Here is a 7,500-nt window from a genome sequence, read left to right on the forward strand (position 1 = left end):
AACTGATACAAAAATTCGGATTACGCACCCCATACGCCAAACAAGTCACCATGCTCCCAGCCCGTATCATGCCAATCACTGATTCGCTCTTGTTACGTGCGGACACCTTGCGGTAAGGACTGTTTCCCAAATATGCGTGAAATAAGGAGACTTGATGCACATTGGAACTAAACGTGCAAATTGGATAACTAGCCGTCTTCATGCACGTTAAAAGACGAAGCAAAATATAAACCTTGCGGAAAACTTGGGGTGAGCTTAAGGTTTCATTCCAAACATCTCCTCGATTTTTCAGTGTAAATCAAAAGCTTACCAATCACTGGGTCTGCTGGGCGCCAACGCATCGACCACCTGCTTGCGCTCAAGTTTTACAGAGCACCGAGGTACAAGTCTCACAAAATATTCCGGTTTTAAACTTTTCTTGAGAAGGCGAAGCAACCATTTGCACAAAGTTTTTCCTTCATTTGGAACATGTTACTTAGTCTCCTTCGGAGCCACTCGGGCAGCAGTCGCGCAAACAACGTTCCTCACCCGAGGAGCGTTACGTGACTTTGACCCGAACCACTAAGAAGGAACTAGAATTTACTAAGTGTTGACAACGTTACAGCACGCGATGGATAAATAGAAAGAATCGTCACCAAGGCGTAACGAGCCCATCATGTGTTGGTCACGTGTTTAACGCATTTGAGGTCAAGAAAGAAATCAGGGTCAACCAGATTTTAAACACGTGGCTTGGATCCCTTTTGTCCCTTATTGTACGCTACACCGAAGCAGCAAACTCATTCATTCCTGATAAAATATGAAAGCTTTCTTGTCCCAAAGAACTCGCCTATTATTCTACACAAAGTGAAACACCCAACAACTGTATTAATTATAAGCCACAACGTAAGCGATGGACTATACAAACATATTTCTCTTTCTATATAATATAACCTTAATTTAGAGACATCTACTTTGGACTCGTCTTCCCTGGCACAAGAGAAGAAGGCGTTTAGCGATAGCAGGGTTGTTCTCCCAATGCAAACTCCGTAGATCAAGTACATTGGTGTACAGTTGTTTTCTACAAATCGTTGGGTAGTGGTTGGCAAATATACAAAGGCGAAAGTTCTCTAGCTGTTATTGCATGAAAAACTCTCCTTGATGGTCCGTCGTTCCATCGACATTTTCAAATCTTCTTGCTTCTTCTTGCATGCTTTCTTTGATCTTTAAGATCGCAACCGATTCACAGTGATCCTGAAAGGAAATTAAAGCTCTCGTTAAATAAAACGAACAAACAAAAACTAAAAGGGAGCTTTCGATTCAGAGATACTTCTACACTGCTCCATGCACTGCCCTCTCTACTTAACAAGTCTCTGCACTGGTCAAACATTAATTTTTTGGTTCGCTATACTCTCTCCCTCAAAGTCACTGTTTTAAGCTGTGTTCAAATTAAAGCCGAAACATGATTAGAGTAAATATGTTTCAAGGAAACATGCTTCGCCGAAACATGTTTTTTATTGGGTCGTTCACACCAGATGTCCGTGTGAAACACGTTTCATGCATGGTTGTGTAACTTATGCTGTTTCATGACACTCGCATAATTTTTTTACATTTCAGCTGTAGATTGAAGCTGGAAACTTCTGTAACAGTTGCATTCATTCTTTGGTTTAGTGTTAATTTTCTAGCCGTTCGGAGGAGGGCTATGAAGCGTTTAATGAGGAGACGGCATTTGCCCTTTCTTCGTTGCAAGATATTCCGTTTTCCACAAGCTGATTTGCAACAATCGCCGTTAATTGCCGTTATATTTCTTTGTCGGCCCATATTGCAACTAGACATTTAGCCTCCTAATAGCCTCAATTTTGGTTCTTTTGGGCAGTTGCCTCCTCTCGCATCAATCCGCCATTTTGAACATGTTTGGTCTGATCATGATTGAAACTACCTCGCGAGGTTATTTCAATCATGCTCAGAATAATCATGTTTCAACCATGATTCGCGCCTTGCACTGTCTGATGTGAACACTTTTCATAACGAAACTTGTTTCATTCGTGATCAGACTAAGCATGTTTCGGCCAAGTGTGAACACAGTATTAGAGGCTCCTTAAAGTTGTATATTTGATCTACGACCAAGCAAAGAAGAGGAACGAGCCTAATACCGGGTTGACGTCATAGACTGCTTTGCATTGTGATAGTTCTTTGAAAACAGTATGTTGTTTATCTGTCCAGAAGTGTGTGCCATTTCCTGTTCGTGGAATTTGCACAGAGGAAACTAAATTGAATATTCTTTTTGCGACATGATAGTTTTTTTTTTCCTCCTGAGGAACTGCAGATTTGGATTTATTTGGTTAGTGCACATGACAACGACCGTAGACGAATAATGAAAGAACGTTGTCTATTCCTATGACAGACAGATGGAGAGGTAAAAGCAACCGTGTCAATATTTGGCTAAAGGATGTCGATAAGTTTAACACGCACCATCATCTGCGAGGAAGCTGGTCAAGTTGGATCATATTAGAAGTAACATATCAATAACGAGTGGGAATGTTTCATCCGAGGTTCCAAACACAAAGAAACAGATGAAAGCACGACACCGAAGGCAGAGTACTTAGTGCTTCGAATTTCAAAACACGAAGCACAAGTTCTTGGTATAGCTCAATTCTCGAACGAGTGGCCGACTATTGTTTAGTTTTGTTTTTCTACCTAGAGATGGCAGAGAAAAATTATAAGAGATTTAGATATCCTATCTAAATCTCTAAAAGGTTTCATCTACTTTTCTATTGAGGCACGTATGAAAACACATCTACGTGATGTGGTGGTATACATCCTGTGATTGGTCGACTTGGTTGGTGAATTATTAATGATATTGAGAAAGCTTTTTAAATCCATCCCTGATCACTTGGACAGTGGTAATAAACCGAAGGGCCATCTCACTAACAAATGGTATATTCAATTCTAGGAGGAACAGGCTCTATCGAAACAAGTTTTGGGGAAAACCTGGTTGTACATGTGTTCCAACTGCCATTTTTAATAAAACAGCTTCACAGTGCTCCGTGTCAGTTTTTTAGTGCTAATGTTCACATGGTTTAATGATTACCTCATGCAATTAAGGACGGTGCCTACTATTGTTATTGGCCACACGTTCTGCGCATCTCGAGATATTCGGGTTTCCTATCGATGATGCTTACCAATAGAGTGATATTTTTGCGCGGTTTAAAACTATCCGGAGAAAGTAGATCTTAGTAAGTACTCTTTAATAGTACCCAAAAAGAAAATTGGGGGTAGCCTTGCATTTTTGAGAGACATACATTGCTTTGTAATTTAAAGCTTTTTACAAATATTATTCATCAATTATCTTTGAAAAATGCGTGGTTACCCCCAATTTTCTTTTTGGATTTCAATAAGACTTCTTAAGATCTAAATTTGCTGCATAACCATAAACCGGGGCAAAAATACCTTTCAATTAGTAGGCAACCTCCTTAGAGCATACGGGTCACATTTGTGGCTCCCAGTCTAATTATTACGGGTCTGATTTAACGGATGAGGACAGTTGATGACGTTTAACATAACGATATTTCTTACCTTTTTTCGAATATGGGATGAGGACAATTCATGATCTCTAAGATAACGATCTTCCTTTTCATTAGATTTCTTCTAGATTACGGATCCCCGCTTCAAATACCTTAATTGATAATCGACCAGAATTTTAAACCTAAAATTAACAGAAAAGTTCCCACTTACATTATCTTGTGAGAAGGGCAGTAGAATTGCCAAACTGTCCATCACCCTCCCCAGGGGTTCCAGGATTGTGATCATTCTCATTATCCTACAGACAACACAAGCACACGTACACGTCAGTTACATCAAACGTTACATGTATCAAATTTCGCTCATTAACCCTTCCCTCCTTAAAGACAGTCTTCTTTAAAATCAAATTAAATCGTTTCATTTAGTGATATAAAAATCCAACTTTCAACAACACAATAAACATGAACACGAGCTCTACGTTACGGAGAGCTATGTACAAGAATAAAAGAGTGGTCGGGTATTCTGCAGCAAGAAAGAGGAGATCCATAAAAAGGTATCAGTCAAGCAATGGAGCTGCCATTTTTAGAAACTCACGAGCAAATAACAGGAAATGAAGCTGCATGCAATTTTTTGCACAAAACAGAAGCAAAAAATTGACAAGAAAGTTACTGTATATATAAATACCTTAGGACGGGCCTTCCATATCAGGGTTTGAATCTGAAACAAAAATGTTACTTTACAATCATCAATGAACATCATTACAGAAGTACCTCAACATTGTCCGTCTTGTTTGAAAATAAAACAAGGATGAAAGTGCAGGTTGTTTCACAGTAACAGTCAAATCAGGTCAGGCAGGAAACGGTCAACAACATCAAAGTCCACTCAAAAAATGTCCCCATTTAAACCCTTTCCTAACCAAAGAGTGGCACTTCTAGATTTCACTCTGTCTAATGCCAGACAGCTTTACTCGTCAATGGGGCCCCCCTCGGGCAGGAAAGGGTTAACACATTGATTATTTGAAAGTCCAGGGGTTTCAATAGAATTATAAGTAAGCAGCTGGTTTGAGTAGAGTAACAGATTGTATCAACCTCCACCACATTGAGTTTTTGAATGTTTAAGGGGGGTGGCACTTAACTACAGAAAGACAATGGTTGCTAAGGAAGGTTTTTAGTCAAAGAGCCCTACAGAAAGGTTGCATGGATGGTTCTATGAAGAATCGTTTTCAATTATGGAAATCTGACATCACTTCAATTAGAAGATGCCATGCATTTCAGTGAAAAACAGGTAAAAGCTCCCAGGAAACGAAAGGAAGAGGCATTTGTTCACCATATGGCAACCATCCCATCATTTTTTGTGAACTGTAGCATGGAATTTCTAATTGGACAAAAAAAAGGAACTGATATTTTGAAAAGTGAATCAAAGGAGGGCCCAACCTCGTTCCCAGGGTCTCTCATCTTAACGCCTGGCTCGCCCCAGGCGTTAAGATGAGAGACCCTGGGAACGAGGTTGAGGAGGGCCTTATGACACAATTTTTTTGAGAAATAATTTGTAAAATCTATTTTGTGTCAGGATGTTCTTATACTGTTGCGTTAAAAATTTGTGAAAAACAGTTAACTCGCTGAGTTTTTAGGCATTCTCTGTTTTAATCATATGATTTACCAAATATGGTTGTAAGTCGAACTATACAAAAGTAACAATACTTCATCAAGATTCCTAGCCTGAGCATAGTTAAGCCAGTAAGCTAGTGATTAATTCCTTGGAACATTCTTTTAAGGATGTTGCCTACTATTGTTATTGCACATACGTCCTACAGATCTCCAGATATTCGGATTTCCTATCGGTAGTGTTTATTATTAAATGTAGAGATATTTTGGCACTGCTTACAACTATGTGGAGAAAGCCAAGCTTAGCAAGTGCTCTTGGTATACAAAAAGAAAATTTGGGGGGAACCATGCATTTTTCGGAGATAATTAAGCTTCAATTTGGAAAGGAACACAATACAGTGCTTTGTATTTTAAAGCTTTTAACAAATATTCTTGATCAATTATCTTTGAATTTAAATGCCTGGTTCCCCTCAGTTTTCCTTTTTAGATTTCTATAACACTTGAACTTAAGACCTGCTTTTCCTGCATATTCATACAACCACGCAAGACTACATGTACCTTTGAATTAGTAAGCACCAAACTTAATCTTTTCATTCCTAAGATTGACACTTAAAAGATTTTATTCTGTCTAACACCAGACAATTTTACTCCCCAATGGGGGCCAGTTCCAGTTAATAAATACATAACTTGTCATTTAAACTCTCTCTTACCATTCATGACTCGAGGAGCCTCCTGGGCTCCTAGAGGTAGCGGGGGTTCAGGACCACCTCCCATGTACTGCAACAGAAAACAAAAACTGCATGACGGTATGGCAAACACACTGACAGGAAACAAAGGACTAAGGGTGGGTATTGGGGCAATCCTTGGGAAAACAATAGAAAATAAAATAATATTAATGTACATGTACGCAAAGAGAATAAAATTATTATCGCCGGAATGCTTCCTCCAGGGACAGACTTCATCATTGCATACATGGATTCACTTCCAGTACTTGCTGGGTCTGAAACAGGTGACAGCTGGTCACAACGTGATAGTCTGGAGGAATAATTCACTCAGGACTCAATGGGTTAAACTTTGAAAAATCATTTACAGACCTTGAGGGATGGCCATTATTGGTTGGCCTGGTGGACCAGCGACCTGTCATAACAAAAAGCAATATTCTCAGCAAATTTCCTTGGTATGAAATTATCATTGCTATTATTAGTGTTAATTATGGCCTTGCGCACGGTATTAGTGGTCAAGGCCGTTCCAAAATACGTAACGCTAAATAAAGCGCTGGATTTTAAGATTAATGGAAAGTAAAATTAAATGGAAAGTAAATTTCATGTGCATTTAGCTGGTAAAAAGAAAGCTTCAAAAGATCTTTCTGTTTTCAGTTAACAACAAAATAAAAAACCCGCACTTGAAATCAGCGAGAAAAACAGCAGTGAACGCGATTGAGATGTTTGTGTAAATATTTTCTTTCTTTCACGAAATCACCCAAGAACATTAATTAAAAATTTAGGTGCACATTAGTTGGACAATACCCTGGGAAACATTCATCCACAGACAATGAGTACTTTTAGAGTAATAGTGGTAGAACTAGCGTTAAAGTACTAGTTTTTGCACTAAATGTTTAACAATCACGCCAAAATTAAATTTTTCGTTTCGCTTAGCGTTCAAATGGTTTGATATATGGTTTGGTTCGTTTGGTTCGTTTCGTTTGAATCGTTTCGATGGTTTGTAAAACACTTGGTTTCCTTCGTTTTAATCGTTCCTCTGAAATATTTCTTTGGTACATAACCCAAAATACACGCTAAAATTCCAGTTTTGAAAATTGCAAAGCCGTGAAAAAGCGCCTAAACAAAACAAGTACCTCGTTCGGCTTCACTGAGCAAAGTTTGGTCGCCTAGCACGTGACAATTTTTACTCAGTACGTGACTAATTCTCTCACGCAAAGTACAGACTTTGAAAGGTTCGAAACCTTTGAAACGCTTTAAACCTTTTCTTTCCATCTTTTGAAACGATAGATGCCGCGAACCAAACGAACGATAGAAAGTTTGAAACGATAAAAACAATAGAAACGATGTTAAAAGTGCGATGTTTCGGAATAAAATGTAACGCGCTGGACGAAAGATTTTCCGATTCCACCAACTTTGTCTTGATGCTGTGTGCTAACAAAGCAAAATAAACGCAAGGCAAGTATCAAAATAAACAGCAGACATAATAGACAAGCGTTTGTTTTCGATATTATTCCAGATAAATACTTTGTAGCAAAGAAATAACAGCTAAAAGTCGGGTATTGTCGATAACGAGCGTTTGACAACCAATACCGTGCGCAAGGCCTTATCATTGTTAATAGCATGAGACCTACATGATTGTATTGTTTCAAAGCGAATCAATTACCCCATACAAAATT

General features: G+C 38.7%; 1 long non-coding RNA gene across 1 annotated transcript in view; it reads right to left on the minus strand.

The window, feature by feature from the left end:
* The window catches only part of LOC137974410 (uncharacterized), a 6,885-nt gene extending 645 nt beyond the window's left edge, over positions 1–6,240 (minus strand). The window contains exons 1-5 of the long non-coding RNA XR_011117454.1: positions 6,197–6,240; positions 5,813–5,879; positions 4,183–4,215; positions 3,712–3,796; positions 1–1,230 (exon numbers count right to left, since the gene is read on the minus strand). The exon at positions 1–1,230 is cut by the window's left edge and continues 645 nt beyond it. This is a non-coding gene — a long non-coding RNA (uncharacterized lncRNA). The remainder of the gene's footprint in view (positions 1,231–3,711; positions 3,797–4,182; positions 4,216–5,812; positions 5,880–6,196) is intronic.
* Between the last annotated feature and the right edge of the window lie 1,260 nt (positions 6,241–7,500).

Source organism: Montipora foliosa, chromosome 10, assembly GCF_036669935.1.
Source record: "Montipora foliosa isolate CH-2021 chromosome 10, ASM3666993v2, whole genome shotgun sequence".
In the NCBI taxonomy this organism is placed as follows: domain Eukaryota; kingdom Metazoa; phylum Cnidaria; class Anthozoa; order Scleractinia; family Acroporidae; genus Montipora; species Montipora foliosa.